Here is a 9,138-nt window from a genome sequence, read left to right on the forward strand (position 1 = left end):
GCCGTCGCTGTAGCCCGTCACTGCTGGTTGCGTAACTGTACATTGCTTGTTGTATCTTTTTTTTGTGAAATGGCTTCCTGTATCATTGGTCCTATGTCCTATTTTGAGGTATGGTAGGTAGTACACACTAGACGCATAGTATGATCTTAATTATTTGGACAATAATTGTAGACCTACAAAGACTTACAAAGATTTACTTAGACTAGAGAGTAATATACACTAATAACATACACATATCGCTGAAAGCGGACGAAGAGCACTCGGCGACTCAACACATTGAAATCACGGTCGCTGCCGTGCCAGTTGGGGATGCGTGCATATTTGGACTAAAAGATTTCTCATACTCCCTCCGTTCCAGTTTACAAGTCCTGCGCGTATACCTAGGTTGCCAATTTTATCACCCTAATATAAAATATATAACACAAAAATTATACCGTTTGAAAATAGAACATCTGAAGTTTATGTTGATATATTTTTTGTAATATATGACTTGTATTAGATTGGTTAAGTTGACAACCTAGGGATATGTGCACGCCATGTAAACTAAGAGAGAGGGAGTATATGAATACATGCCTGCAATGTACATTGAAACAGCGTGTAACTGTGCATCAACATTGAATAGGTTTGTATGGGGTACACTAGAAAACAGAACCGTGTGTGTCGCATTAAATAGGTCCCGTGTTAGAGTGAGTCCATTCTGCTATAGATCGAGCTGCATACCCTCCATTGCCGGATCAAATAAAAGCAAGGATCCATTCAAGAGTCCACTGTTCATCTTCCACACACACCCCTCCATTCCATATCCAGCGAGGGGGGAAGATGTAACACTCCGAGAATCATACTACAGTAACTCCACGCTAATGAAGCCAAGTCACCCTACTTACTAAGCTAATTGCCCATTGATTGAAAATGAATTCAAAATCAAAATTAAATTGCAAGTCAAATTTATACTATTTCAAAAATGCAAGCAAAATAGTTAGTGTTTTGGAAAATAATCCCTAAGTATTTATCATGTAGAAGCCAACCTCTTTTGACTTCCCATTTCCCCCCTAGAAAATCAAACAGTGGACCAACAACGCTTAAGTGGTCCATTTAAATTCAAACTGAAATTAAAGTCTTTCGAAAATAATCTAAAACCCCGTGGATACTTCCACAATGTTACAAAGTATTTATGAGACAAGTTTCTTATGTAACAAATTTTATTCGGATCTAAAACAAATCAAAACAGAAAGTTTAAAAGAAACAAAATGAAGAAAATGCTACACACTTAGGCCTACTACTACAAGAGGAGGCCCAACCGACCTCCACGTCTCCTGCTACCTCTCGCTACAGAGGGAGCAGAGGGATCGGGCGGCATCCATGCCTCCCTGGCCCCCGTGTCGAGCATCCAGCACCTCCACGAGGAGGATAAAGTCACCCCCGACCCAATAGACGAATACCCTAGCCCCAAATCCCTCGGCCTCTCTCTCTCTCTCTTTTGATTCGGAAGTTTGTCCCAGAGATACTCGTCATGGACGTCGTCGTCGTCGCGTCCACCGACTTCCCCGGTGCCTGAAAAGCTGTCCGGGAGCTGCGCCATGGACGTCTCCTTCGGCTACTTCTACCGGTTCGAGCGGGGAAGCACTGCATCGCCGGGATCGACGCGTCTTCCTCGCCTACACGCGTCGCTGCCCCGCGCCCGATCTACCTCACCGGAGCTCCTCCGCCCTGCCAGACGTGCCTCCATCTCCCTCTGTGGGCGCCACCCTGATTCCCCCCTTCCCCCTTCCGTCTTTCCCGCCGTAGTCCGACGTCCGCAGCCGCCCGGTCTCCGGCCAGTGGCCGCAGTCACCGCGAACGCCCAGCCCCGCGCCACTTCCCGCCAGCGAATCGCCCATCCCTGCGCCCGCCGCGACCCTGCCAACGCCGCATCCGTCGCTTGCCCGCTGCGACCGCGCTTCCGTCGCTGCACCAGCGCCTCGTGCCTATTGCCGCGCGCCCTTGCTACTTCGTTGCTGCAGCCCCGTGAGCGCTCGCCGTTGCCCGCCGCGCGCGCCTTCCCTGGCCGCCGGCGCCCCGCTATGCCGGCCGGGTCCGCCGCTGCCCCAGCGAGCCGCCCTGCGCACACCGCCGCCCCGGTCAGGGCTCCTGCTGCGTACCCGCCGGCGCCCATGTGCCCGTGCGAGGCCAGCCAGAGAGGCCGGTCGTGTCCCTTCCTAGTGGGGCCGGCCCTGCTTAATTAGGGGGCCTAATCCCCTGATTAGTGCTAATCCTCCTAATTAAATTAGTTTAACTATTTTAACCCCCCCCCCATGTGACAATGACATGTGGTCCCCCTAGTTTAAAGATAATTCAGGCTAAGTAAGCTACACCTAGAGTCAATGACATGTGGGCCCTTTGACTCTGTTGACTGGTCAACGTTGACCCAGTCAACACTGACTGTACCTGCCAACTAGGACCCCTGGGCCCCACTGTCATCCTTTGTGTACAATCTGTGTACACAGGGCTGGGTAACATAGCATTTTAGCTATTTAATTTCGAATTAATAACAAATTCAGAATATTGTTTAAATCTTTAAAAAATCGTAGAAAATAATCCATAGCTCGGATGAAAATACTTTGTACATAAAAGTTGCTCAGAACAACGAGATGAATCCAAACGCACGGTCCGTTTACCTGGCAGATGCCTCTAACTATCTGAACATGGAACTTTCCCCCTCCGATCATCTGTCTAACACAGGTCCGGAACAAGGAAAACATTCCCAGTTGAATCCCCCCTTCACCAATATCGTGCAGTACTACGTTAGGTCGACCCTAGTTCTGCTTTTCATCATATCATGCTTAGTGATACCTCTGTTTGCTCTGTGTCTACTGCTTCTTCCCCCTCTTCTCTCTGGTAGACCCCGAGACCGATGCTGCCCTGTGATCGACTATGTCGACGATGACACTTCTTCCTTTTCAGCAGAGCTTCCAGGCAAGCAAACCCTCCTTGAGCATTCCGATATCACCCATTTCTTTCCCTCTCATGCTTGCATTAGAACTGCTACTGCTTTCTGTATGATCCTACTATGATGCATAGCCTGTTTTTGTTACCTGCTTATTGTTACCATGCCTGCTTATCCTAAACTACTTAGTATAGGTTGGTTAGTGATCCATCAGTGACCCCCACCTTGTCCCAGTTGCCCCGCTTTACATTCGACGACTCGATCAACATGATTGACGTCCAGGCCCAGACACCGCACATCACCCCCCTAGTTGTACGACTCTGCAGAGTTACCATCGAGTGTCGAGGGTGGAACCTCTTACATCACTCCTGGTGAGACCTCTATAGCGTAGCTATTTGGTCGTGGTCATCGAGGGTGATTTCCCACTTAACCACTTCCGATACGGCTCTGTCGTGAAACCCCTCAAGTGTGAACCTCGAGGGTGGATCCTCTTACGTTCACCTTGATGATTACATCAAGTGGAATTCACCGGGGGTGATTCCTCGGGTTTTCCCCTTGATGTTTGGACACACGAATACTTGGACTTTACAACTGTTACTTGAAAAGGCGGGTCAACCCTGAGGGGTACCCGCGAGTGATGTGGAGACGGGTTGACTTGGATGGTGCCCGCGAGATAATTACGAGGCATGGCCGGGCATTCCTAGCCCTTGCCGCAAGTCCTCGAGACGGGGCAACGGGGTCACATCTTTCATGAGTCTCTGCTTGTAACCGCGCGTTCCTAATCCACTACAATTTGGATATTTGATCTAAGGGGCCTCTGGCCTGATAGCACTAACCATCACGTGGGCATTGTATGGGCGTTCTGCATCGTATACATCAGCCGAAGCTTATTAGACGTCAGCGACTGAGCGGCACACGCCGGGTTGGACTGTAAGCTCCTGCCTTTTTAAGGAGGTAGCTAGTCTGCTCACCGGCCGCCCATGCAACGTGCAGGAGTTCCCGGGGCGATGGCCCAAGACCCCTGGGGGCATAGGCTTAGTCTGGCATGCTGACCTCTTTATTAAGCCTAGGTCGGGTTGCGGCGTATTGTTTGGCCGAGGTCGGGCATGACCCAGGAAAGTGTGTTCGGCCGGAGTTAATCGAGCGTTGTGGGTAAGTTGGTGCACCCCTGCAGGGAAGAAAACATCTATCGATAGCCTGTCCTACGGTAACGTACACTTGGAGTTGTATCCCGATCGATACAACTAGAATTGGATACTTGAGATGAGAAACGATTATGAGAAATGGATAGTATGGCTCTGGGATTGCTTTCTCGTAGGGAGTCGAGAAAGGATCTGTGGCCGAGGTTGATAACACTACTACTTTACATTATGTTGATATGTACTCTTCTATATGCGACAAGATGCTTGAACATGCTTGAACATGCTAGTCTTCGATAGGCTAGGCTTTCCCCTTCTTTTCTGGCATTCTGCAGTTTAGTCCACAGATACAACCCATTTCCTTTCATACAGATGCATACTTAGTTTAGATATGATGTAAGTCTTGCGAGTACTTTGAATGAGTACTCATGGTTGCTTTGCTACCTCTTTTTCCCATAAACCCGATTGTTGCGACCAGATGACGGATCCCAGGAGCCAGGCGACACCATTGATGACTACTACTACCCCGAGGGTGCCTACTACTACGTGATGGCCGCTGACGACCTGTAGTAGTTAGGAGGCTCACAGGCAGGAGGCCTTGCCTTTTCGATCAATGTTGCTTTTGTGCTAGCCTTCTTAAGGCAAAACTTGTCTAACTTATGTCTGTACTCAGATATTGTTGCTTCCACTGACTCTTGTGTTTTCCAGCTTCTGTATTTGAGCCCTCGAGGCCCCTGGCTTGTAATATAAAGCTTGTATTATTTTAATTTGTGTCTAGAGTTGTGTTGTGATATCTTCCCGTGAGTCCTTGATCTTGATCGTACACATTTGCGTGTATGATTAGTGTACGATTGAATCGAGGGCGTCACAAGTTGGTATCAGAGCCAACTGCCTGTAGGTAGCCCCCTTTCCAACTCCTTGGCCGAAGTTGAGTCTAGTCACTGAAAAACTTTTACTAACATTGGATGTGTGTCTTACGGGCCCACGTCGCCATTGGGTGGTATTAGGATGTTTTATTCCTCAACCTATACTCTAGGACTCTAATCTCTCTTCTATTCGGGTTGAAATGAATTTACTAACTCTAACATTAGGATCCCGTGATCACATCCACCCGGAGAGCCCCTTATTACAGATGATCACCTGCTGCACCAGAAGATTCCAAAGATACTCTGCGATGTTCTCTTGAGACTATGTGCCATCACTTTTGCAATTCCCTTTCATCGATAAACCCCCTATGGATAACCATGTACACTTGCCATTCATGCAATCATTCCCCGTTGATCTTGTTATTACAAGATACCCCGAAATTCTCTCTATTGCTCCGAGAATTCTTTGTGCCTACTTCCTTGCAGTTATTTACCGCCTGAATACCCCTACGGATAATTTCTTGCACTTACCGAGTGTCCGCTCATCCCCAGTTGATTCATGTATTTCATAAAAGTCTTCAAATCGATATTCCGAAAATCCTCAACAACCTATTTCTCTTGAAATTTTTGCTTGCTTGCATTAGGATTAATCCCATAAGTATGGTAATCTTATTGCCATCCTTTGTCGTTATCATTTTGACTCCCTTGATTCAATGTGTTGCGAATGCACGCAATCCTCAATCAGATCCTAAAATTCCTCCTTCAGGCTCGGACGTTATTTTAAACATGAGCTGGATCTCGACCAATCAAATTGTCATCAATTGTACCCCTAAGGCTATTCAACTTACCCATCCCTAATTAGAACATTGCTTCTGATCCCTTGTCTTAGAATTCATAATTTCTTTGTTAAACTTTGAGTTAGTCAGATGTTTCTATAATCTCATCTCCTTGCATTCTTTCTTCGTCTGATTGGGTACCGATACCCACATCAGCTCTGTTATGGGTCATCAGATCCTTTGTTGGACTACCATCCGACAGTGTCCTTCATATTTAATCACCTTGCGAATTCTTCTCTAATACATAATGCCTTTGGTAAATTGAATCCACTACTTTTGTCTACCATGCTCTGCTTCCGAGCTTGAGTTAATTACCTCTGAAGTTTTTGCAAATGTTCCTAAGATGCCCCGACAGGTTGAACTAAAGCTTTCCCTAATTTGTGTGAACCCAAAAATTTCTATGGGTCATACTCTACTGGTGTTACACCGGATAAAAATTTCTACACCACAACTTGGTCAAAATCGAGAAGTAAATGAGAGGTTATGCATTTAAGAAGTGGGAGTCGACCTTGAACCTTTGTGTTCATGCCCATGGACCCAATGTAGAAGTTGTCATGGAAGCTGCTCGTAAAAATAATTATTTCTTTGGTACAAGCTCATCTTGTATCTATGAATTGATCCTTTGCAACCGTGGTTCTGACCATGATTGTTCCCATTTGATTTCATTTCTCAGACAAATTAAAGCACTTGTCTTCTGTAGATAAATGCATCTTTGCAACCTCTATTTTGATCTTCCCTCAAGCATTACCCTCCGGTATCTTGAGAATAACAAAGAACCGTGTTGCTTCCTACGAGTCTTCATCTGGTATTGCTTCTCATCGATTTCTTATTTCCCTAGGTTTTGAGTTGTTAGTCACTCGAGAACGCCGATAAGTGAATCGATTCCACACTCTGATTCTATAACTCTTAAGTAATTTTTGTTGCTTATGAGTTTAGTAATCCTTCAAGTCATTCCTATCCTGTTAGACTATATCATTTTCATGATGATTTTAACTATGTTACCTGGTCCTTCTTCTCGAAGCACAAATTTCGACCATGAGGTAATCTTACGTCGATCTTCCTCGTCATATCTTTTCGCCTTGAACAACAAGCTGGATTTCTAGTTTGTGTCGTACCCGTGGTTCTAGTAACCTTTCGCTTCATCATTCCTTGACTTGATGTTATCGCCGATTGATTACATCTTCATGAAATCTCTCGATAAATGTGTCGTGATCATCATCAACATCATGAGCTCTTCCAGGATATTAATCGAATTCATGATGAGAAATGCAATCCTTGCCCCTTGATGATTTGTGTTATCATCGACAACATCCTTGCCTTCCCCAACACAAACTTGTTCATATAATTTTGGAAATACATCCTTTTTTGACATGTCGATGGATTGCTGCTGAGCCCATCGGCCACACCCTCATCTTTTCCTTGCTGAAATTGTATGACTTATTTTCTAAGTGGTTTCCGATGGATCCTTTGTGTATCCAAAGTCTGACCTTTGCTTGAAGACCATGCCAATGCTATCTGTAAGCATGACTGTGGTACTCAAACCTCAACAAGAGCATTGGAATCGCAATGCTAAGTTTTATTTATCCAAACACCGTTGTATGGGTAATGTCATGAAATTTCTCTCCCCTTTCCTAAAGGGTTTTCTACAATTATAACCCATCATGGATATCATGCGCTGCTTGTCCTTGCGAATGATATACCCCCTGAATTATGTGTTTAAACACATTTTCCTTTCCATTGTTCTGTTTAGTCTGATAATCACATTTTCCTTTCCATTGTTCTGTTTAGTCTACTAATCACATTTTCCTTTCCATTGTTTTGTTTAAACCTTCTTGAGGTATATATGATCTAAGCAGTAATAAGTCACTGCTTTTGTAAGCACCTCGGTGTAGAACTCTGTCAGTAAGAACCTGTTACTATCGTTGATGACATTCTCGTAACCACTGATGGACGAGAACTTTGCCTATTGGTCCGCCTCATTCAACGAGCAGGAAGATGGTACTCTTCGTCCCTTGCCCTTGGTGCCAACACTGATGCCAACATAACTGACATGCTATCCTCTGACCTACCCGACTATCCTGACCGTGCAATATGTTAGCATCCTTCCTACTTTTGAACCACATGGTGAGCTCATAACCCACAGTTTCATAGGATCGAAACCTGACTCTCCTGTACATCATTGATTCTAAAGTATCCTTTCCAGTTGCCTTCGTATGTAATTCATGATCCACCGTCCTAGATATAATCTATTCTCGTATCAGACATAATAATTATTCCGCTGCTCTGAATCCCCTTCACACTCTACGTCAGGTATCGAACGATTGCATACCCATTTGAAACTTTCGTACCCCCCTATAATGCTCTCAAGGTGTTTCATGCAAACAACTCGAGAGACACTTTATACCTCTTCCCCTGAGTTAATCGTCCGATGCTCAATCTTGTTAAAACCCGGCCTTACAAAGTTTCCCCTCTCATCCTTTTGTAAGTATGGTGAAGATCCTGAATGGAGGACGATGGCTTCATCATGATGCCCCGATGCAGCAAAATGAAGGCATCAAGGAAATGGATCAACTTCTTCGAGAAGGGCAACCACGACCGTGAACACTCGTTAGAATTTTGTAACCAACTCTTTCCCCCTTACTCCACCTCTTAAATCTCAGGACGCGATTTCTTGTAGTGGAGGAGATTTGTAACACCCCGAGAATCATGTTACAGTAACTCCACGCTAATGATGCCAAGTCACCCTACTTACTAAGCTAATTACCCATTGATTGAAAATGAATTCAAAATCAAAATTAAATTGCAAGTCAAATTTATACTTTTTCAAAAATGCAAACAAAATTGTTAGTGTTTTGGAAAATAATCCTTAAGTATTTATCATGTAGAAACCAACCTCTTTTGACTTCCCATTTCCCCCCTAGAAAATCAAACAGTGGACCAACAACGCTTAAGTGGTCCATTTAAATTCAAACTGAAATTAAGGCCTTTCGAAAATAATCTAAAACCCCGTGGATAGTTCCACAATATTACAAAGTATTTATGAGACAAGTTTCTTATGTAACAGATTTTATTCGGATCTAAAACAAATCAAAATAGAAAGTTTAAAAGAAAAAATGAAGAAAATGCTACACACTTAGGCCTACTACTACAAGAGGAGGCCCAACCCACCTCCATGTCTCCTGCTACCTATCGCTACAGTGGAAGCAGAGGGATCGGGCGGCATCCACGCCTCCCTGGCCCCCGTGTCGAGCATCCAGCACCTCCATGAGGAGGATAAGGTCACCCCGACCCAGTAGACGAATACCCTAGCCCCAAATCCGTGGGCCTCTCTCTCTCTCTCTTTCAATTCAGAAGTTTGTCCGAGAGATACTCGT

The sequence above is a fragment of the Triticum aestivum genome, chromosome 7A (genome assembly GCF_018294505.1).
Source record: "Triticum aestivum cultivar Chinese Spring chromosome 7A, IWGSC CS RefSeq v2.1, whole genome shotgun sequence".
NCBI classification, from domain to species: domain Eukaryota; kingdom Viridiplantae; phylum Streptophyta; class Magnoliopsida; order Poales; family Poaceae; genus Triticum; species Triticum aestivum.